General features: G+C 35.8%; 1 long non-coding RNA gene and 1 pseudogene across 1 annotated transcript; both read right to left on the reverse strand.

Moving 5' to 3' along the window:
• Window positions 1-1301: 1301 nt before the first annotated feature.
• On the reverse strand, window positions 1302-14453 carry LOC143599325 (uncharacterized). Its single transcript, XR_013147279.1, has 2 exons — window positions 14355-14453; window positions 1302-1736 (listed from the first exon to the last, which is right to left on the reverse strand). It is a non-coding gene; the product is annotated as an uncharacterized LOC143599325 (long non-coding RNA).
• Window positions 14454-22557: 8104 nt separating this feature from the next.
• Window positions 22558-23151, reverse strand: LOC143599327 (secreted RxLR effector protein 161 pseudogene; annotated as a pseudogene).
• Between the last annotated feature and the right edge of the window lie 2311 nt (window positions 23152-25462).

Here is a 25462-nt window from a genome sequence, read left to right on the forward strand (position 1 = left end):
TACGTGAATATTGACCTTCAGACACACGAAAAAAGTGTGGCCGTAGGCCTTTAGCCACACACATTTGGTTCAGGTCATATGTGGCCAAAGGTCGCGACACCGTGGGTATGATATGGCCACACACAGTTTTTAGTGGTCTTATGTGGTAATAAGTGTGGCTAAAGGGTACATACATTAGTTGTTGGCCATCAAGAATCCTCTCCTATAAGTGTGGCTAAATGGTAGAAAATGGCCACATATCAATGTCCAATGAGTGACCATTTCATCTATATAGCCACATGAATTTATGTTTCAGCCACATAAATTTTATATTAATGTGGCCAATAGGTTTGTGTTAAGCTTACATTGTGATCTATACAGTGTGAATATAGCAAAGAAATGGCCACTTAAATTTAATAATAGCGTGGCTAATTGTATGATATAGACACAAGATATTACATACAAAGTGGCTAAATATGTTTACTTGCCACTCAAAATCTCCTTTGTAGATTATTGTGTGGCCATTGTCTTACCGTTTGTCACACAAAATGTTTTTCCTAATATAAAGTGTGGCTATTGTAAAACTTTTCGTCACTCGTATTGAAATTCTAAGTGGCTAATCATATCTTATAGACACTGGAGATTATTGTAAATGTGGCTAAAAATGTGAACTTGCTAGTCAAAAACTCTTTTGTAGTTTGTGGTGTGGCCATTTTCTTACCGTTTGTCACACATAATGCTTTTCCTAATTTAAAGTGTGGCTATTGTCAAACCATTCGTCACACATAGTGAGGTACTGTGTGGCTAAAAATATCATATAGACACTGGAGGGTGTTCTCAATGTGGCTAAAAAGGTGAACTTGCTAGTCAAAAACTCTTTTGTAGTTTGTGGTGTGGCCATTGTCTTACCGTTTGTCACACATAATGCTTTTAGTAATTTAAAGTGTGGCTATTGTCAAACTTTTCGTCACACATAGTGAGGTACTGTGTGGCTACTAATATCATTTTTAGCCATTGGAGGTTGTTGTCAATGTGGCTAAAACTGTGAAGTTGCCACTCAAACACTCTTTTGTAATTTGTGGTGTGGCCATTGTCTTACCGTTTGTCACACATAATGCTTTTCGTAATTTAAAGTTTGGCTATTGTCAAACTTTTCGTCACACATAGTTAGATACTGTGTGGCTAATAATATCATATAGACATTGGAGGTTGTTGTTAATGTGGCTAAAACTGTGAAGTTGCCACTCAAACACTCTTTTGTAGTTTGTGGTGTGGCCATTGTCTTTACCGTTTGTCACACATAATGATTTTGTAATATAAAGTGTGGCTATTGTCAAACTTTTCGTCTCACAAAAATGTTTATGTTGTGGCTAATGGTCATTTATAGACTTTAATTTTTGTAATTTCAGGTGTGGCTATTGTCTTACTTTTGGCCATACCTATTTAATGTGTTCTATGTGGCCAAATTGTGTGTAATTAGGCAATATATAATTATTTTTATTTTTTGTGCAGTAATATAAAACAGCTATAAGCAACAAAACAAAATTATTATATTAACAATAATATTCACTGCAAATGTATATGCAAAATATCTTACAAAATACAGAAATAACGACTACCTATATACTAGCTTAGGCGTCGGTTTTCTTGGCACTGCTCCTTGTCTTCTGTTTGGTCACCCGGTCTATCGTTGTGTACTTTGCCTTTGCCTTCTTGCCAGCTCTGTCTGGTTCTTTTGAGGACGGTAGTGGTGGTAGCTGGAACAACATAATATGAAAAACAAATATGTATAATTAATGTCGTATTTTGTAATCGAATAGAACAAAATAGTATGCATACATACATACCGAACGTTCGTTTAACTGTTCGTGAACCTTTCGGCGGGAAGTTCGTTTATCTTTGTTCAATTACGTTAGTTTAGATTATAAACAAACGAACATAAACGAACACAAGTGTTCATTTTTTAAACTAAATCAAAAAGGACATAGATATTTGTTTGGTTAAGTTAAAAGGGAACAAACCTCCTCGTCACATACGATTAGGTGTTCTTGCCAAGCAATGAAAGTACCAATTGCGTTGCCAACAGTCGTAATTTCACCTGCCTCATATGGAATAATTGCTTGTTCCTTTATGGCTCCATCAATACTAACTTTATAGCAACCCTCCGGGATTGCTTTTCCATGCAACTTTTGTGGAACCGGTGACCAATAAACTTTGCCATTTGCCACCTTGTTACGCTTGTCATGCACACACAAACGACACTCATACACCTATAAACCAGCATGTGAAATTAAGATGGCATAGTTGAAGTCAATATATAAGTATATACCCATGTTGGTGGGAAATTAACAATGTTTCGTGCAGCACATACCTTTATTTCAACAGGTTGGGAAGCTTCATCCGTAGATACATCAACTTTTCTTTTACGGCTTCTCCGTTTTACCTAAAAACCATTCAATGAATCAATCAACAATTAAAGGAAAAACTGAAGTTGCCAGATACTTACTGATGGTTTTTTCGAGCCGTTACTATCCGGAGTGTGGTGTAGTTGTATTGATTGTTGGTCAACATTGTTCTCTACAGGCTTCATTGGTAATATAACAAAAATTGGAATTGTTTGGACTTATTAGGTTATAAAATATAAAAACTGAAACTGCCAAATACTTACTGATGTCGCGCTATGGGGATCGACTACCGTTTGGTCAACACTGTTTTCCACATACTTGGCCTGCAATTCGGTAAATAGAAAATGAGCACTCACATTGGAAACAAATTATAAAAAGTACTGAAATTGTCAAATACTTATTGATGTCGCGATATGGGCAGCGGGTACCGTTTGGTCAACACTTTTTCCACAGACTTGTCCTGCAATTCGGTAATAGAAAATGAGCACACTCACATTGGAAACGAATTATAAAAAGTACTGAAATTGTCAAATACTTACTGATGTTGCGATATGGGGAGCGGGTAGCGTTTCGACAACTATTTTATCCGCAGACTTGGGCTACAATTAACTTACGCAAAATCAGCACACTCACATGGAAAGTTAATTATTAAAACAAATCAATCAAACTGTCAAATGGTTACCTGAGAAGCGGATTCTTGTTGCACAGCCTCACCTAAGGTTAAGATGTTTCCCACAGAACTGACCTACAAATCAATTTATTAGGTTATGGAAAATGAAAAATCACATGAAAAGTTGTAAAAAACAAAGAATCTGTCAGATACTTACTGGTCCTGGTATTTTATTTTGCGTCACAACACTAGTACTTTGGTTAGAACCAACCTGGTTGGGAACAGGATTTACCTACAAATTGTGACAAAAACAGTGCCAATATTGTATGTCGAATGCATTAATTAATATGTAGCATACGTCACTTACTTGACTTGTCGACATTTCCGGCAACAATCCTTCGAGATGTCTGAACCTGGCCTCAAATGCTAACCGTTCCTTCTCACGGCTTGCTAGCATAGCATTCGTGGATTCAAGCAGAGACGTCAACATGTTCACCACTACATCTCTCTGCACCGCCTCATGCTCAAGTTGGGCAATCCGTTGCTTAAACGAGCCTTTTACCTGACTCACACCCCAATATTTACCTGTTGTCAATCCGTACCCAATCCCTTTTAAAAACCCACCTTTATCTTTGCCAAGCACTAAGGTGACGGCATCTGTGCACGGTTGAAGTGCCAGGGCTCCGGAGGCGATCTGCTCCTCATGCTCAACCTGCAAGAAAACAAATGTTCTAATACACTTGTAACACGCTTATGTATCTACATAAAATGTTGAGACAAGTTATACAGACTCAAGTTTTTTTGACACCAATATAAGGCAATGAATTGACTTTAACATGATTTAAAAAGTTTAATACTAAAACATACTAATTTGGTTTCCACGCCTTCAACAACAGCATTCTTGTATGCACCATCTTTGTCCTCCCTTCCTTTCGTCCACATTAATACACGGCCGGGGATCTCATCCTGTCCAATTTCCTTCTTTTTGACCTTGTAAAATATTCAAGAGAAAGCAGCTGATGGTCATGCGTTAGACACATAACCAACAAATCATTGAACTAGAGAGAAAGCAGCTGACAGTGATTACCAGTTTCTCTCGAAGGTAGGTATAACCCCCTCGTCCCATGTGATGATCAAAACATTCTTTGCTCGAGCTCCCTTTGATGAAGCCGATTTTTTCTTCAACCACACATTATAATCATTTCATTATATTTAAACAGAAAACATAAACCATATATAGTCGATCAATCTACGTTTGCAGAGTAGAGGATTTATACCTGAAACTTATCTGATTCTGTGTACTCAACGAAGTGATCCCAGTCTTCTTGCCTGATCATCGTCCTGTGTCCCTTGGGTATCGCCTTCAGCTTCAGAGGTTTACCGATGTTCGGCATAATGTATTTGGCATACATTTTTCTTCTGAAATCCTGAAGAAGGTGTCTGAGCCGATTCATCACTGAAGGCCTGCGACAAGCCTCAATCTCCAAATATTTCTGCATAATATAATATAGTAAAGGTAAATTACATCTCAAAATATAAAATGCACAAATAGAAATAAAGAATAACCGTTATTTGTTCCTACAGTTTATCTCTAAGCTCCTTTGTGACCTCCCTCCAACTTAAATGTCTTAAGCCAACTATTTACCTTACAACATCCCCTAAAAAACTTGCAAACTTTGATCTGTTTTGGCCAGTGAACCTACCCAGATTATCAAACTCCACTGCCAGTTTGACACCACCAGAGTTTGCATATTAGGTACGCAGCTTAGGTAACCTCTTCAACCCCCTTGTAGGTTTTTTCGTAGTAGCAAAACTGTTGAGGGGTTCAATAGCCTCCAAACTGTTGAGGGGTTCGATAACCATCGTCTGGTTGACCGTCGTCATCGTTGGCTTCCTCGCTGGAGTAGCCTTCAGTGTTGTCTGATTGAGCGTCGTCGTCGTAGTTGGCTTCCTCATCGGAGTAGCGTTCTTCTTCGATTCTTTCATCTATAAGCTTCATCTTCGATTGTTTTTTTAATAATTTGGCTGATTTGTGGAGTGGAAAATTTTTAATAATTTGGAGTGTAACTTGATTTTTGGAGTGTTAAATGTAATTTGGAGTTTTTGAATATTTGGAGCCAATATTTTGGAGTTTTTTGAGTTTTGCCTCCCTTTTAATTAATTATTGGCATAGTTTTTAAGGCAGAGAACCTGTGGCTGAAAATAGGCACTTTGCCAGAAGATGGTTGGATAAGCGTGTATTGCGTATTAGGATATTTATATATGTTTATGTACATTAGCACGTGACAAGTGTAATAGTGTTTTTTAACAAAGTGTTTTTTGTTTTATTTTTAGATTTAACCATAATTACCATTCATTAAAAGTTTTCATACAAAAGGCACCATTACAATACATTCCATGAAACAAAAATAAGAGTGAATAAAAAAATAGATGATACAAGAAACTATAAAATTAAAGCATTTAAAAGCTAATTAACCAACCAACATTCAACACAATAAACTAAAAAGTGTAACAATACAACCATACAAATATTACACAAAGTGACCAAATCAAAAATGTTCCAAAAATCACTAAACACATCACCAAATATTTCCAAAATGTTCCAAACATCACCAAATCACTAATCAACTTTTGAAACTAACAAAGTTGCTTCATTGAAGTCATATTCAAATCTGCACTTATCACCAATCTGTATTTCATTTTCCACCTTGAAATTTTTCCATTTTGGTAACTGATATCTGAAGTTCAGGTCCGACAGTTCACCAAGTCTCATTTTCTTTTTACGACCTTCGGGATTGACCAAAGTGATTGGCATTCCATCATAGGCATCAATCTTGGTGGCAATGTGACGCGGAATACGTTGTGAAAAGCAAATTTCAAATATACTTGTAAATAAAAAAGAAATTTAAAAATTCAATTTACCAATTTCTTGGTGACGTTCATGTGGAAGACGATTTTAGAGTCATCATTTTGCTCATCAAGATGAATTGGGTTTTGGGAGGAACTACCTTGATTGCTTGATTGATAGTTGAGAAACAGCTGATTTGGACCAGGAAGGATAAATTCTATGCCATCTTCATGAAAGACATTAATATGAAATGTCTTATCTGATATGATTTCAAACACAACAAACGAGCCACCTTTCACGTTGGTTTGTTTAAAAACCTCATTCCATCCATCCTCTAGCCTACAACCTATTCCATCCCTAAGACATGAAACTTTAAACATATATCTATCTGGAGCAATAAGCTCGAAAAGGGAAGTCATGTAATTGTCACCAAATTCTTGAGTCACGTACCACTCAGGGAAATCCTATTAAACATGTTAATTAAAGGACATTTGAATTTGGAAACAATCATTAAAAACAGAAATTAAAACTTACCAAGTAATGGACGTGTCGGTTTCTGACTGGAATACATATCATAGTACCGGATTGATCATTTATGTTTCTTTTGAAAGTAAACATATTCAACATAGATCTTGGTTTAATCTCAAAAACAACATATGTTCCAGCTTCTATACAACATTCTCTGATTAATTCAGTCCAACCGGTTCCAAAATAAAAGTCATCAAGTACTTTGATTATAACAACATAAAACGTTCTACCACATTGATCGTAAATCAAACAACAGCCGGTAATCGATTTCATGTCAGCAAACATTGGTTGAACAGCTTTAGGAATGAGCTATAAGTAACACAAAAAATGCTCTTTGAATGTATTTGTTGCAAAACTGTAAAATGTTTCATAAAAAAAATTAACCAGATAACAATATTAACATACCATCCTACTCATGGAATCGCTGTCGATATCTACCAGGAACTTAACTCCATTATTGAGACGTTAAATTTTTATGTTCTTAACTCGATAAGCGATGTCTTCGAATTACAGTAAAGCGAAGTAGAAGTCGATTTAGGGTTTTGAAGTTAAAAGGGTTTTGAATTTTGGTTTTATTTATTTCTACACATTTAATTATTTATATATTTTGGTTTTTTGTTTTATAACTTTTTAAAAATAGTATAAAAGCATTTACTTTTAGTTTTTTTTACTAACATTCCGGTATTAAATTTCGTTAAAAGAGGAGTTCGTTTAATAAATCGTATTTTTTAAATAAATTTAAAATTTTATCCATTTTATTGAAGTAATATCTTAACCGTTAGTAAGATTTTCTGGATAAGATTTACAACTTCGTAATAGAGAGGCTCATAACATTCTAGTGTTATCATTTCAAATATGTAGTTTTGTATCATTATCATCTTCTAGGTTATCATCATCACCATATGTGTTATGATGATGATCAACATCATAAAGTTATCATCGTTATCATGTATTATAGTGGTTATCATCATCATAATCATTGATCACCATCACCAGGAAACGGCATCTTCATCAGACGTGCGGATAATCAACGTGGTCATTGTATAGGCTATCGTAGTCGGCGTTGATCATAAGGGCTCAAACATATATCTCGCTATCAGTGTCGTCATCATCGTCACACATCTCTATCATCATCATCATCAGCATCATCATCATCATCATCCGATTGCCATGTACGAGATGTAGTCAACATCGTATGGGTTATCATAAACAAAACGCCCAATAGTAGCGATCACTGTCGGCACCATCTTATGAATTGTCGTCGTCATCAAACGACATCATTAGTCGTACATGCTACCACTAGTATGACCATCGCATACGTTATCATGGTCGTCGTCGATCATACGGGTTACATGTCATTAAACATTGGTGTCACCATTATCATCAACATATGTGTGTGTGTGTGCGTGCGTGCGCGCGCCTGTGTGGCGTATTGTCATATAGGTACATATAATTGGCCCTCATCATATATATGTGTGATCATCATCATAGACGTCATGCTCGTCGTACGAGCTACATTCGCCATCGTATGGGTTGGTGTAAGCAAACCGTATATATAGGTTAGCAACATCAATATGATAACCACCACCAACCCAGGTAGTTATATTAGCATCCTCTCGTCATAATTGGGCCAATCATCATGGTCATCATACGGGATAGCACCGTCATTGTCTCATGTATTACATATCCGCAATCATACTACACACCACCGCCCACATTCGCCACAACGACCCCCAGCACCAACCACTAACCACACTCCACAACCACCCACCACACCACCACCACCCACTAATATTATATATAAATATATATACATTTATTTATACCCATCCACCACCACCACCCACTACCCACCACCACCACCACCACCCACCACCACCCACCACCACCACAACCACCACCACCACCACCGACCTCCGCCACCACCAACCACTGCCCACCACCACCACCCACCACCACCACCACCGACCTCCGCCACCACCAACCACTGCCCACCACCACCACCCACCACCACACATCCGCCACCACGAACCACCGCACCTCCGCTACCGTCCACCACCATCATGACCACCTGAACCCACCACCACCCACTAATATTATATATATATATATATATTTTGCACACGCCTTCTTTATAAGGGTCAAATAACTACCGTACGATTAAAATTTAAAAGCACGCGCCTTCTTAAAAGTGTCAAATAACTACCCACGTAACTCATCTACTTCTGGAACCGTCGACGATTCGTTTCTACAGTGAAGCACAAGCACAAGTACAAGCACGATAGGTCTCAGAACCCTAACTCATCTACTTCTGGAACGGAACCAAAATGAAGAACCCTAACTCATCTACTTCTGGAACAGAACCAAGGACGAAGCAGAAGCACGATAGGTCTCAGAATGAAGATGGAACATGTGTTACTTTATGATTTTTTTTTAGCATTTTAGGTTTACTTAATCTTAAAATGTAAGCATTTGTTTGAATCTTCTTATGTAATAATACGTTTGATAAGCGTGTTGTTGTTGTTGTAATACATATCCTTGTTTTTTTAAATCTATGTATAATATTAGAGCATGTTATATGCATATGATTAGCGTGTTATGGCTTTGGTATGAGAATTTATCACTGTGATGTTTTATAAGAGTTTTCTGTTTCCTTGTGATTCGTGTTGTTATCCCCTACCCCCGTGTTTTATTGTATGTATGTGATACAGTTGTTGAAAAAAACCAAGACTGATAAAAGGAAGACTAAAAAAGTTGCTCCGGTGGGGAAAACAAAACATGATGTGGAAGCAGACTCTGATTCAGACCTTGACACAAAAATCGACAGGTTGTTGTCAAAGCGGAAACAGGTGGAACCCAGCACCTCTGGCCTGGACTTTCAGCGTCCACAAAAGAGAGCCGTTAAAGAAAAGAAGCCAGCCGAGAGGGGACAACCTTTTGTTGAATTTGTAGACAAAAAATTGATGAATAGGTGTGCACGTATTCATATTGTTGATGCAGTGAAGGCAATGACCATTGCCCAAAAAACTTGTGTAGAAGAAATGGGTTTCGGGTCAATGTTAAGACTTCAAGTAACCCAAACTCCAACAACTTTGGGATATTGGTTGCTCATGAACTATAATAACCGTTTAAATGAATTGAACATTGGGAGCGGTGTTATTAAGATAACACCACAAAAAGTACATGAAGTGTTGGGGATACCAATGGGTAAGATTCCTGTTTTAGGCAAGAATAGACCAAGATTGGGGGAAGATGTTACTACAGATTTGTTCAAATCTCAATTCCCGAAAAATGCAAGAATAAGTATAAAGCATGTGAAAGACAAACTGGCCGCGGATCAAGGATTTGGTGAACTGTTTAAGATTAGTTTCCTTGTGTTGGTCAACACATGTATAGGATTTGTGACAAAATCAACAACAGTCAATCAACGATTCATCGCCGCAATTGATAAAACCTCCGATATTCCAAATATGGACTGGTGCAGCTATGTTATTGAAAACTTGTAAACGAAAAAGGAAGAATGGAGAGGTATTAACGTTCAATACAACGGTCTGATCACCTTCCTTGTGATGCTTTACACGCATGAATACCAGAAAAAATATGGTCCATTTGGGACTCCCGTCACAACGCCTGTAGTCAACTACATAACAACAACTAATCTTAATAAGATGGAAAAATACTTGGAGAATTATGGTCCTCCCTTAGAAGAAGATGCTACTGAGGTTGCTGTTGCTGCTGCTGTGACGTTTAGTGTTGACGGGAAAGGGATTGATGCGGCTGCTGCTGCTCCTGCTGCTGTGACCGTTAGTGCTACCGGGAAGGGACTTGATGAGACTGCTGATGCTGATACTGCTTCTTTGACAGTTAGTGCTGCCGGGAAGAGACTTGATGAGACTGCTGCTGCGGCTGCTGCTGCTACTGCTGCTGTGACGGTTAGTGCTGCCGGTAAGCCTGGAGTTGAAGAAAACACTGCAGCTGAGGAGAAACAAGAACATGGTATTAAACTTGTTATTTTCTTGTAAAAAACTCTCATATCTCTTATCTCTACATGCATTTTATGTAATACAACATTATATGTAATTAAAAAACAGATGGTCAAAGTGCATCTGAAACAGATAATGCCGATCAAACAGATGAACAAGATTTGGTGATTATGTAAGCGATTATTCACCTTTAAGTTTGCAAATGCCTATCGTGCTTGTTGACTATTATTTAACTCTATTACAACTGGCTGGGATAAATTGAAAATGTTTTTGAATTAACCCAAACTATATTTTCTTTTTACAGTCTTGGAATAAAGCAATGGATAACAAGTTGAAGAAATTTGATAAAATTTGCTCCGAGATCAACGAGTTGGTCTGTCAAGGAAAGGATAGACATCCATCAAATGAGAATATCTTTGCTAGATGTTGTGAATGGGAAAACAGATTCACTAACAATGTGGTCCCTAAAACACAAGATTCAGATGTTGGTGTTGGTGGTCCAGTGGCTGCTCTAAAAGGTATTTAGGTTAAATTAATTATTAGTATAATTAAAACGCTCTTAAAACACTTATGATGTTCTTTTAAACTTATTACATCTGTGTTGTGCAGTTGATTCAGATGTTGGTGTTGGTGGTCTAGTGGCTGCTCAGAAAGGTATATCATATATGTACCAGCTTAATTATATACCAGCTTAATTATAATCACAGTTGAACATATTACATCTTTGGCTGTCATAAAAAATGATGCAGGTGATGCAGGTCAAGAAAACAATGTCTCGTGCGCAGATATTGATAAAGTTGTTAATACAGTGGTTAGGTGGGCAAAAGTGGGTATGTAATTATAAATAAAAACCAAAAGGGGAAATAAGGTATTTACTTATAGTTACAATTATTTTCAGTCAAATTTAATGTGAGTTGTTTTATGTTTAACAGTTGACACCGGATTGTCAACAAGTGATAGCCTGAACTCTCCATATCTTCTGAGAGAGGTTGACACATCCGCTAGTGTCACAGAAGATGAAGAAATACTTTCAGAGTATATATTTTTTTTGTCTTGGAGACATTTGGGAGGAGGTCTACAAGTCCACTCACACAGAAAACTTCAAGGTGGTCTTTGAAAGCTTCTCTCATAGAATTTATATCGGAGCCAATGCAATGGATGCATTCAGTGAATTAATGAACCATGAAGAAAAGAAAAAATCTGCAGCATCACCGTTCATATTCTTTGCTTCAAGCAATTTGCTGGTACAAATTAATCTATTTTGTTTGTACTATTAGAAAACGCTGAATAAACGCTTTAATCATCTGCATTTTAATTATTATACAGACAAGTGACCATTGTTCTGAGTCAAAGGGTTTCACAGACAAAGAAAGACTGGATGTGTTTTCAGACAACATCGAAATAGAAATGGCAAGGACTGGAATTCTATCACTCAAGGAGGTTGCTATAGTGCTCGTGCCAATTCTACAACACGATCATTTCGTTGTGGTTGCCTTCAATCTTCAAACATGAGTGATAGACTTACTTGACAACAGTGCAAACCAAGAAATACCAGCTGATGCAAAGTTTAAAAGCTTAGAAGACAAATCAAAAGCAATTAGAGAGAATTTTTAAGAAAGATACGAAAAGACTCCTGATATACTGGTAAACATATATACCTTTAACCCAAAAAACATATATACCTGTTATAAAAATTGTCAAAATACTTAAATTGCTTTCTATTTTGTGTAGAGAAACGTCTTTTGCATGTATCTTAAAATAATCAAACACCCCATTACTCAGCAAATCCAAGTAGCAACAATCAATAGATTGAAGATGAGATGGAGAACAAAAAGTAATGGAATAGATTGTGGTATTTTTGCTATGAGACACATGGAGAAATATAATGGGAAGAGACCATGGTGGTGTAATCTCCAAACGAAAGGCCCTGAACAACAAAGAAAGCTAAAAGGGTTAAAGTATTTGTGCAAAATCCTCCTCTCGGATACAAATCAACACAGAAATACTCTTATCAAGAAAGCACTGCTATTCCATGAAAATGACGACACTCGTTTAACCGGAGAAGAGTTGATTGCTGAACTTAACAAAAGGCAACAACAAATTTGAATGATTTCAAAACTGACTGCTATGTACTTTATGATACTTGTTATGTTATGCTATGTACATTACCACTTTAAGATAATAGTTAAATGTTGAATCAATGTTTTAACACATAACCAACAAATTTTATTATTACCAAAACACACATACAAACACACCATCACAAACATACAAATTTTATTACTACTAATCTCTGAGTGACACACATAAAAACACACCATGAAACACCATCACATACTAATCTCTGAGTGACATAAGAAACTTCAACTTCAATTCTATTGAGAAATTCAGTTCAAGAATTGCCTTGCCCAAAAGTTTTAACTCTTCGAGCTCTCTCTGTCCTACATCAACCATAAACAAAACAGCAAGATCTCGGATACAACTAGCGGGCATCCGAGTAAGAACTTTTGTAATGAAATCCCTGGCATCCAAGCTGTTGCTAGTCTTTACAAATTCTTCAGTAAGAGTTTCCCGACAAGCTTTATCTACCTCGATTTGAGCCTCAATTCGCCTTCTTAGGGCAGCCTTGTAGGATCTGGATGATGATGATGATGATGATGATGATGACGAGCAATCCATTATTAACTAAAAATAATAATTTAAAATTATGTAGGTATATATAAACAAAATGCTCACAGACGAACAGTAACTGTAATAAAAAAACAAAAGGGTGTCGCGCGCTTGGGAAACGCAACAATTTGTCTCATGTGTTTTTGTTTAATCTAGAGATTACTTGCATTTATATCACCTGTCAGATTAACTGATCACAATTATACGTCACCTGTCAAAAATGCCAAGAAAAATATTATGGTAATGATAGCCTACATTAAAGTTAAGTTATATCTTACTAGATCTTACTATATCTTACTACAAATCAAACTTAACTACATTAAGTTTGGTTATTCAATCACACTAACAGTTTCAGAAAGATAATAAAAATGAATTCTTCAGAGAAAACCGTGAAGGCCATCGTGAAAAAAACGATGGATTTTCAGAAAGACAAAGACGACTCTCTGTTGAAGAAAGTCGAAGCAATTAGGGCTACACTCGCCGCCGAAAAAACAAACACCTTCCAATCCTGTTATAACCTCATGTTGTGGGAAGACGACATTGAGTTTCGAGCAATGGTTGCTGATTATCAGCAACAACAGTCTGAATGCTACGACTCAGTGTGTGAGACCCTGGTTGACACCGTAGTTAATAACTACGGTGTCAACCAACATGAGTTTTAAGGAGATGGGGGCGGAGACTGTGGACAAGGCGGAGTGATGGTGGTGTTAGCTTTGCTGGTCTTGGTTTTTTTATGATGTATTAATTGTAATTAATGGTACTTTTTGTATGACATCTTTTGATGAATGATAAATATATATTATCTTAAAATGCTTTCTTAACATGTTTTATATATTGTAATTAAGGGTAATTTTTGTGATGCATCTTTTGATGAATGGTAAATATGGATTAATGGTTCTCATCTTTCTTTGTTAAAAATGCATGTAATCAATTTGGTTAAAATATGTAATATAATTGTTCAAAAGAGTCTGTTATGCTTGCAACCCGCTACTGTACAAAGAAATATATAAATATCCTAAAACGGTAATAAAAAGCATGTGTACAACAACTCCTTTCTAAACCCTCCTATATATATATACACTTATATATCTAGTTTTTTTTTCAATAAAAACTCCTTTTTCACCATGGAAGAAAACTCATCGAGGACCACCACATCCAGTAACAGAAGCAATCGATCTCAGGTTTATTGTTTTTGTGGAGTTGAAGCCATTCAAAGAACATCAAGCACCACCAAAAATCCAGGTCGGAGGTTCTACAATTGTGCATCTTAGGTTAGTGAAATTGCAAATAAAGTTGGAATTCATCTCAGGTTACAATTGTTGACCATAAACCCTATATTTTTTCAACTTTTAGGGCAAAAAATGTGATTTCTTTATATGGTCTGATTGTGCTTCGTCCACAAGATCTGATATGTGCACAAGATGTACAGACATAATTCCTATCTTGATAAGGGAAAATAAGTCATTAGAGGATCAACTTGCAAGGAGTGTAGCTTCAAGGATTGAATCAGAAAAAAAAGTGAAGTTATTGTATTTTATTTGCTTATTGTTGTTTTTAGGGCTTTTAATTAATTTTGTAATTAAAAGCTAAGAAACTTTGTTATGATTTTAGACCAGCTATTATGATGTATTTTTATGTTTCTGAACGCAATTAAAGGCTTAATGAGTAGTTTAGTTTGAGTGTTTCCGTAGTTTAGTTTGAGTGTTTCCAAAATCACAGTGTATTTACTTCATTAAAAAGAGGTTATTATAATATTTCATTAAAAAGAGGTTATTATCAAAAATCAATAAAAATATGTCCCTCCTGAGTTTCGAACCCGCGATATTTGCAATCTATGTTTAATCACAAGCGCCTCAACCGTTTGAGCTACACCCTGAGAACGTAATAGAACCTCTTCTAATATTTATATAACGAAATTTAGAAGTTTAAAATTTTCATTTTTACCCGCCAATTAATTGAGTTATCTTCTAGAAGACTCACAAATCAATTAGTATTGACCAAATAAAATCTCACAATCTCACCAAACCCTAATAAATGATCTGCTAGTGTATTTATTGAACTCTCATCAATCTCAATCCTACCAAACAGCTTCATTAATCTCAGGTGAGTACCAAATATTTTTGCTTTTAGTCAGTTACATTTATTGGCGTTAATTAGTATATATATATATATATATATATATATATATATATATATCGTTGATGACACAGATAATAAAAAAATTCTTGGAAGATGGATAAGTTTTGGATGTCAGTAGGCGACAGGTGCAGTAAATCATATAGAGATGGTGATAAGGCATTTCTACATTTTGTAGTTCGTAATTGCAAGGAGACATCACCACCAATTTATGTTTCATGTCCATGTGTTAAGTGTGTGAACCACGTATCTCTTAGTGTAGACGAGGTAGAACATCACTTGTACAGGTTTGGAATTGATAAGAATTATACTACTTGGATAAAACTTGGAGAAGCCGACACCAACATTCCAACTAATTATGTTAATAATACTGGGTTTGCCGGCACCAGCATTCCAACTAATTATGATAATAATAATGGGTTTGTTGACACCAACATTCCAACAGATGCCTGTGAAACTGTATAAATGGTAAATGCTACAAAAGACAATTTCAAAGGCGACAAGAAGTATCAAGAGTTTCTACAACTACTCGTTGACGCTGAGAAGCCCCTATATAAAGGATGTCTTGACTTCACCAAGTTTTCTGCATTAGTACAACTACTCATCTTGAAGAGCAAGCACGGGGTATCTCATAAGTTCGTTGATGAACTTCTGAAATTGTTGAAAAAGATGCTACCTGCAGATAACGAAATGGTAAATAATATGTATGAGGGCAAAAGGATGATGAAGGCAATGGGCTCAGGATACGAAAAGATACATGTGTGTATCAATGACTGCATTATTTACTATAAGGATTACAAGGGTTTGGAAGCATGTCCAGTTTGTAACAAGTCAAGGTGGAAGGTGGATGAGAAGACTAACAAAACTTACATAAACACGCCCGCTAAGGTACTGTGGTACTTTCCCATTATTCCACGATTCAAGTGCATCTTTCAATCAAAGACCACAACAGAGAATTTAACATGGCACGCCACGAGTACCAATAAACCCGGTGTTTTACGCCACCATTCAGATTCACTGGCATGGAAAGCCATAGATGACAGGTACTCCGATACCATCGGAAGAGATCCAAGAAATCTTCGTCTAGGGATTTGCACTGATGGGGTCGACATACATAGAGGCAACAGAAACCACAGTGTCTGGCCTGTTTTAGCAGTCATTTACAACCTTCCACCTTGGATGTGTATGAAAAGAAAATTCATCATGCTTTCCTTATTAATATCCGGAGTGCCAGGAAACAATATTGATGTGTTTTTACAGCCTTTAATTGACGATCTAGCATCTTTATTTGAGGTCGGGAAGCCAACATATGATGCATATACACAAGAAATGTTTACACTACGTGCAGTTGTGTTATGGACGATTAATAATTACCCTGCTCTTGGTACACTATGTGGTTGCCCTTACAGTGGATTCAAAGGTTGTGTGGTGTGTCGAGGCGACACTCAGTGTGTTCGACTTTATCACACAAAGAAGCAGAGTTATGCTGCCCACAGAAGGTATTTATCACATGACCACCCTTTCAGAAAACAAACAAAGACGTTCAACGGTAAAGAGGAGATGAGAACCGCTAAAGAGCCTATGACAGGGGAAGAGATATACGACGAGGTCAAAAACATTAACAATGAATGGGGAAAGGAATCTGAATCCCTAAGTGGGAGTAAAAGGAAAAGGGATAACACAACGCCGCACCAATATTGGAAGAAGTTCAACATATGGTACCAACGTCTCAGCTATTGGAAGTATTTACCTGTCCAACATTGTATTGATTTGATGCATGTTGAAAAGAATGTGGCATAAAGTATTGTCGGGACGTTGCTGAACATTCCCTGTAGGACAAAAGACGGATTGGCAGCTAGAAAGGATTTGGAGTTTTTAGGGATTAAAAAGGAGTTGCAACCGAAAGCAAAAGGCAACAATACAGAAATGCCTGCAGCATGCTTCACATTATCAGCGCAAGAAAAAGACATGTTTCTTGAAACATTGTATAAACTGAAGGCTCCACTAGGGTATTGTTCTAACTTCTCTAGTTTGGTGAATCTTAAAAGAAAGGAAGCTACAAGGCCTTAAATCACATGATTATCACATGCTTTTGTAACAATTTCTGCCCCTTGCAATACGGTCCATCATGCCAGAACCAATGAGAAATGCTATAATCAGGCTTTGTTTTTTTTTCAAGTCAATTTGTAGCAAAGAAATCATTGTAGAAGAGCTTGATAAGATGCAGGAAGAGCAAATAGTTACACTGTGCCTGCTGGAGAAGTACTTTCCGCCATCATTTTTTGATGTCATGGTTCACTTAACCGTGCTCCTTGTTAGAGAGATAAAATTATGTGGGCCACCATGGTTTTGTTGGATGTATCCCTTTGAAAGGTGTATGAAGGTTATCAAAGGGCATGTGCGAAACAAAACTTATCCAGAATGGTGCATTGCTGAGGAGAACATTGCGGAAGAAACAATCGAGTTTCTGAGCGAATACCAAAAAAACATCAAGAGTACTGTTGGTATTTCACATGATAAGCATTATGATAATGGGGAGACAATTCCTGTCACAGGCGTTAAATCAGTTGAAGTTTCTCCTGATCTTTTCAAGAGAGCACATTTCTATGTGCTGCAGAATGCGCCTGAAATAGCGCCGTATATCGAGTAAGTATTACTAACATATATACTCTAAATTATATATATATATATATATATATATATATATATATATATATATAGGGTGCAGTTACTGTACGCTAATGCCCTAACGTACGGTAGTTACGCGAGACATTCAAAGGCAAAAAACAAAGCTAAAAACCTAGAACGCTAAGCAAACGCACACAAAATTAATATATACATACATATATATATATATATATATATATATATTAATTCGCAATATATTATACTCTTACTTGCAGACAACACAAGACCTCTTTGAAAAACCAAATGCCTGGTAAACGACAAGCATTGCTGGAGAAGGAGCATACTTTAAAGTTTGGTGACTGGTTACGCGACAAGGTAGATCAATTTATTAAGTCTTCTATAATTTTTAAAATTCTTTTATAGTTTCTGCAATGTAGGTGAAGAATCTAATCCTTAATGAAATTCAGGTTGAAAGAGAGCTAGCGGGCTCCCCAGGTTCTGTATCGGAAACCGTAAAGTGGATTGCACACGGAGCACACCGCAACGTTTACAAATACGACTCGTACAACATCAACGGTTTGAATTTCGTACAAAATCTCATGATGGTAGAGTTTACCAGAACAGCGGGGTTGGTGTAGAGGCGGATGACATGAACATCAAAAAAGACGTGGTGACGTATGGACAAAACTTTTATTTTGGGGTTTTGCAAGAGATATGGGTCCTAGATTATCATACTAAAAGAATTCCGGTCTTCATGTGCCAATGGGTTGACCGTAAACATGTCAAACATGATATTCTTGGTTACACGTCGGTCGACCTAAACAAATTTGGCCACAAGGATGATCCGTTCATATTGGCCTCACAAGCACGCCAGGTGTTTTATGTTCAAGATCAGCTGGATAGAAAAAAGCATGTTGTCCTCATGACTCCACCCAAGAATTATAGGCATTCGTATGACGAGATCAATGAGGAATTTAGTACGGTAACTTTCCCTCATGAGGGTAATACATTGCCACTTGTACAACCAAATCAACTGCTTCGTAATGAGTCCCCGGATGATTACTTGCGGCCCGGGAAAAAGCCTACAACTATTCGTGATGGAGTTTGACACCGATGTCGGGGTTATCGACCCAACAGTTGTGTTCGTTCGGCTAGTTAGATGTAAATAATGTTTAAATATAGTTGTGATACATGATATCTTCCTTCTTTACTTTGTACTTATTAATCCAAACTAAAGAAATATTGGTTTTTTTTAATACTATTACTACTTATACGTACAGGCCGGTTTGTTGAATTCATTTAATCTTCTGGCTATTTTGGTCAATTGGTGTCAAGTTCAAACATACATCATGTTACATCGATAAAAGTCACAATTGACTTGTAGTGTACCATAGTAAGATCAATAAAGTCATTACACTCATAACTGACTCGTGCTATATCAAAGTTACATTAATACAAAGAAAGCCCAAAAATGCATCATGTTGTCTAGGGTGTTCGGTGACAGTAATCATTTCTCGTCTGATGGTTTTGTTTCTTGCACAACCTCAATTTGGTTATGTTTCAACATACTTTTCAACAGCTGGTTTCTTGCAAAACATTATCAACTCATTTTATAAAAAAAGACCATTATACCCTTATTTTCACTAACCTGCATACCAAAGTTGTACCCTCCAGACTTTGAAGAAGTCTTTGAACAAATAAAATTCAGTTTTGAAAAATCCTTTCCAAACTCAATGCCATCACCAGTAACCTTAGATTTAAGATTTGGTGATGGCATTGAGTTTTGGAAAGGATTTTATCAAAATCTAACATCTTTGGGAAGTTTAAGATATGTGGAAACCTTAGATATTTTCTGCTTGGCCAAGTTTGGAATTCACATAACATATATAGAAGTGTAATAAATTTCAGTCACCAGTTTTATTGCAGTCATTAAAGTCTCTGTTGTTATATAGTTGGTTATTGAGTGTATAACTGCATACTACCTGTCAAAATAGTTTCCACACGCTTTGGAAACGCACAGTAGCTAATTAATCCTGAAAATTAATTACATTTATACATACTACCTGTCCAAAATCTTGAAAATATATTTATGAAATGATAGCCTACATTCAAGTTAATTAAAATAATAAAAACTAGTATATCACACGCTTTTTACGCTTTTAATACCTGTCAGAAAATCTTTGAAATATATTTATGAAATAATAGCCTACATTCAAGTTAATTAAAATAAAAAAACTAGTTTATCTTACTAGATACGCTACAAATCAACTGAACTACAACAAATTACTGTCTCAACTCCCAAAAATTAAATTTCAGTTCTATTTTGTTATTCACTCACACTAACATCTATTTTAAAGTTATTTATAAAAAATCAACATCAACTACGCTTAAAAAACGCAACAAAAATATAATAATAACATTTACATAGAAGTCATTCCCTAATTAAAATTTTATTAAAGGCAAACGCTCAAAAAACGGTCTTCGTGAACAAATTGAAAAATTGATCGATTAACTGTTTTTTTCGGAGAACAAATGATATATTGATTATTCCGAGATGTTTGGATGTGATTTCATGGATCGATTCGTGAAAAAATGGATTCGTTTACGTTAATGTACGTTAAGGATTAGTGTATTGGATCTTTTCACTACAGTTAATAATAACATTTACAATATTAAAATTTACATTAATATATAGAAAACCAAAATATAATAACATTTACAATATTAAATTTTACATTAATATATAGAAAACCAAAATCAAACATATAAAATTAACTCCTAGCATCCGATTCCAAATCGGAATCTACATCGATATCCATATCTACATCCGGAGTCCTGCCATCAGATTCCGTATCCGAATCCGAATCCGAATCCTCTGGAGTATGAGAGGGCATGATCCTCTGGTACATGCCATCGGAGGTGTAGGTGGAGTCCCTAAGCCTATGGAGGCCAAGGTTCACCTGAGAATGGAATGCCACATAAACGGACACCGCCCTTAAGTGCTCCAAGTCTTCCAACTCAATGTATGCCACCTCGATCCCCGGCACTACCATTTCAGTGCTGAAATAATCAAGAGTCGTGTACCCAAGCCACCTAACCATTCGGTTAAGTTGTTGGTACGAGAAGGTTTGAGGGTTGACATAGTCAATATATCTAACCCTTTGATTCCTCCGGAAGGCGCCGGAAAAAAAGTGGAATCGTATCGTGAAGAATGTGGGGTCGTCGTAGATGGGGGCTTGAGCACCCGGTGCACGTTCGAGCCAAGCTGCAGCCATTATCGGAAATTATAATCGGAAGAAAGGTAGATTGTGATTGTGATAGTGGATTCTGATTATGGATTGTGATTGTGATTGTGGATTGTGATTGTGATTGTGACTGGTATTTAAACACCATCGGAAACCGCCTGTACATCTCCTTGACAATTTGAATTTGGCGGCACAAGAAACTGTAAAGGCAATGATGACGTCGCCATTCGTCAAATCAACGTGTGGCCATTTATGACGATTGGACACGCTTAAAAATATTATATTGTGACCATTTATAACTTATAGCCACACATTGTAAGTGTATCCGTGACAATAAAAAACTTAGAAAATATAAAACTAAGATATTCTTTGGTCACACAACCTCGAATATGTGGTCATTAATTACATTTGGACACACTAAAACATCATTTAAGTGTGACAATTTATAACTTATAGCCACACAAAATAAGTGTATCCGTGACAATAAAAAACTTATAAAAAGTAAAACTAAGATACTCTTTGGTCATACAACCTCGTATAAGTGGCCATTAATTACATTTGGACACACTAAAACATCCTTTAAGTGTGACAATTTATAACTTATAGCCACACATAATAAGTGTATCTGTGACAATAAAAAACTTATAAAAAGCAAAACTAAGATACTCTTTGGTCACTCAACCTCGTATAAGTGGCCATGAATTACATTTGGACACACTTAATAATATTTTAGTGTGACCATTTATTACTTATAGCCACACATAATATGTGTTTCCGTGACAATAAAAAACTTATGAAAAATAAAAGTAAACTACTCTTTGGTCACACAACCTCGTCTAAGTGGCCATATATATTAAACGTTTTAGCCACATAACTAATAAATACAATGGTTGTTCGTCATATTTCGCCACTTTATTTAATATGTGGCTAGAAAATGTGACATTAGGTCACACAACGTAATATAAGTGGCTATATCTTTTATCTTTTAGACACATCTTTTATCAATACAGTAGCCGTTTGTAAAATTTGGCCACACTATTTAAAAATGTGGCTAGTTAAATGTCACAGTTTGTGGCTAATGCATGTGTTTTTAGTCACATGTATCAAAGATGAAACAAACTATGACTGTAGGTTACATTTCGCCACACGTTTTTATAATGTGGCTAGTTTTTGTCACACTTTTTTTAAAAGTGTGGCGAAAAGTACCTGAGTAGGTATAAAATGGTCACGTGAAGAATAATAAGTGTGGCCAAAACATTCTGGAAGGTTTTCAAACATGGTCAAAGACCTTTTAGCCACACATTTAAGCCGAAGTGTGGCAAATCGCCCAGACCACATGTGTGGCCGAAGGTCGATATTCACGTAGTGTAAACTTTGAATTAATATTTCAACACCCCCACTTAATTCAAAGTCTCTTAACACCCAACAAACTTAATAGCAAAATTTCTCACTTCCCAAAGCCTTTGTAAGAACATCTGCCACTTGATCTTCTGTGTAGCATGACAAGATTTCCACTTGCTTTGTTTCAACCAAACTCTTTATGTAATGATACTTTATATCTATATTTGCTTTTGTTATGCAATGCAGCATTTTTAGAGAGAAACACAGCAGATTGATTATCACAGAATATAGGGGTTGGTACCTCTTGTTCATACCCTAATTCTTTTAGCAATTTCCTCAGCCATGCTGCCTGACATCCTGCCGCAGTTGTTGCCACGTATTCGGCTTCGGTCGAGGACAAGGCTACAATTGGTTGTTTCTTTGAACTCCAAGACACTGCTCCGGAACCTAAAGAAAACACATTCGCCGAGATACTCTTTCTATCTTCTACAGATGTTGCCCAATCACTATCTATGTACCCTTCCAACTTTATCTCCTTTCCATATTCATACCACAAACCGTAATCTATTGTCCCAGCTACATACCTGAGAATTCGTTTTGCTGCACCTAGATGACATGTTGTGGGATTTTGCATGTACCTTGAGATCAAACTTACTGAATATGCAAGGTCAGGCCTCGTATGTGAAAGATATAATAAACCTTCGACAAGACTTCTGAAGACACGGGCATCAGCTAGTTCATCGACTACATCAACTATAAATTTTTCTCCACAATTCATAGGAGTCAAAGAGGACTTACTTCATTCCAAACCTTTTTAGCAGATCCCCGGCATACTTCCTTTGTGATACAAAAATACCATCAGCCCTATTTAATACTTCTAACCCAAGAAAATATGATAAGTCTCCTAGATCATACATCTCAAACTCCTTTTGCATCAAGGTTTTGAACTCCAACAATAATTCCTTTGATGAACTTGTATAAATTATGTCATCAACATATAGACATACAATTATAATATCTTTGTTGGCTTTCTTCACATACACAATTGGTTCACTTTGAGTTCTGAAGTACCTTTGTTCTTGTAGATATTTGTCAATTCGTTCATACCACGCACGCGGGGCTTGCTTTAAACCATATAATGCCTTGTGTAATTTGTACACCTTTTGTAACAACTCTAGTTTTCAAATAAATATTATTAAATACTCGACCCGTTTCGATGATTTGGAAGTTTTATCACGTTTATATATATATATATATATATATATATATATATATATATATATTTCGAGTGTAATTCATTATTATAATATTATTGTTAATTATTCATTTAATATATATATTTTATAACTTCCAAGGTTTGGCAAATATAACTCGACACTAAACTTTGGTCCAATTTTGTTTCCACCTTCTATATCCAGGAACTAATGTGCAATTTATATAATATTATTTACCCATCTGATTTTTTTACCCGTATCCTGATCCAAACCCCCAACCCACGACCCATTGTTCATACCCGATTGAAATCTGCCTAACTTGGACCACAATCCTCGTCGTTTTTATGGTAATTGAATCACGTTACATGTTATACTTAGCATTCTCGGCCTAACCGACGTTATTAATATGTTAATCAAATCAAAACGAATCTGCAATTCGTAAATCAACCAGCCGACCCTAACCCTAACTTAATATGTATGTAAACGTTTATAATTGTTCAATTTAACTTGCAGCCATGATCCCCTAACCATCGACATCTAAACCCCTCCAACCAATCTGATTATAAACACTTATTTCTCTTCGTTCATCATCATCCTCAGTCGTCCCCTGTTGAGCTTCTTTAACCCATCACTGATCATCATATGAGATAATAAAACACATGAGTAGAATCGCATTTACATATATATCAAAAGCCCTAACCTTATTTCGATTAACAATTACGGATTTACGCGATTGATTATTCCAGGGTTTTGTTCTAAATCTGTTTATTTCTATTATTGTTTATAAATAATAAGAACTGGGTTTTGATGCAAGTGTTTGATAGCCCATTTGGTTAAAAACTCAAGGGTTACGGGGTGGAGGTCGCGGGTTCGACCCCTGCACCTCGATATTTTCGATAATGTTGGTTATTTTTATTTTATAAAAACAATTAATAAATATATTAATAATAATATTAACTAATTAAGATTATTTTAAATAAAGACTAACTTCATTAATACTCGTATTTAATTTAGCAGTATTTTATCTTAAAAACCGACATGTTAACTGATTCTTTTTCCGAACCTTTGTTAAAATTATATATTTACATATAAGTATATATGTTGGATTATTAAAAGTTTGCTAAAGGTTTTAATTTAAAAAGGATGTTTATTTAAAGAATATAATTAAAATATATATTATACTTTAGTATTTTATAAAACCGACTATGAATAAAGATTCGTTTTTTATATATATGTATATATAGATATACATATCTGTATAGACATGTATAATTAATACCATGTAATATTGGATTGTAGGGTTAATATATATTAAAAAGGGAAATTCTTATACTTATATTTTTGGCAAATTAATTAATTTCAAATGATGTATTTTACTTATATAATATTTTTTTGTATAATAAAATATTATAATATATTCATGATGTATTTTTAAAATGATTTTTACGAACTAATAATACAATGTAAACTTAATAAATATTATAACTATCGACTCTCCTATTCGATTCATTAACTTAGTACCTTTGTATTCTATCCTTATTAGGCTTTATCGTCAACGCATGATCCGCGATCATCACTCTAAATATTCCATTTTCACTTTTGTTCGTCTATCGAGGTGAGTACCACATTCCCCTATTTTACTCGATTTTCATAAACGTTTTGGGGACATATGCGTAAATATATTTCTCATTACATACTTATACTTAAAACTGCAACTTTGTCTTATGTGTTAACAACTTATACCTTACTTGTTTATGTGCTTATTTGCTTTGTATGCTTTCGCATTCGGAGAGGTCCAACATAATCTCAGTCTAGTATGATCATACGCCAGTCGTTAGTTGCTCATTTATACTTGCTCATTTGGTTAATTTGTTA

This window comes from Bidens hawaiensis, unplaced genomic scaffold (genome assembly GCF_021521415.1).
Source record: "Bidens hawaiensis isolate Kalapana, Puna unplaced genomic scaffold, B.hawaiensis_p1.1 tig00051977_1, whole genome shotgun sequence".
Taxonomy (NCBI): domain Eukaryota; kingdom Viridiplantae; phylum Streptophyta; class Magnoliopsida; order Asterales; family Asteraceae; genus Bidens; species Bidens hawaiensis.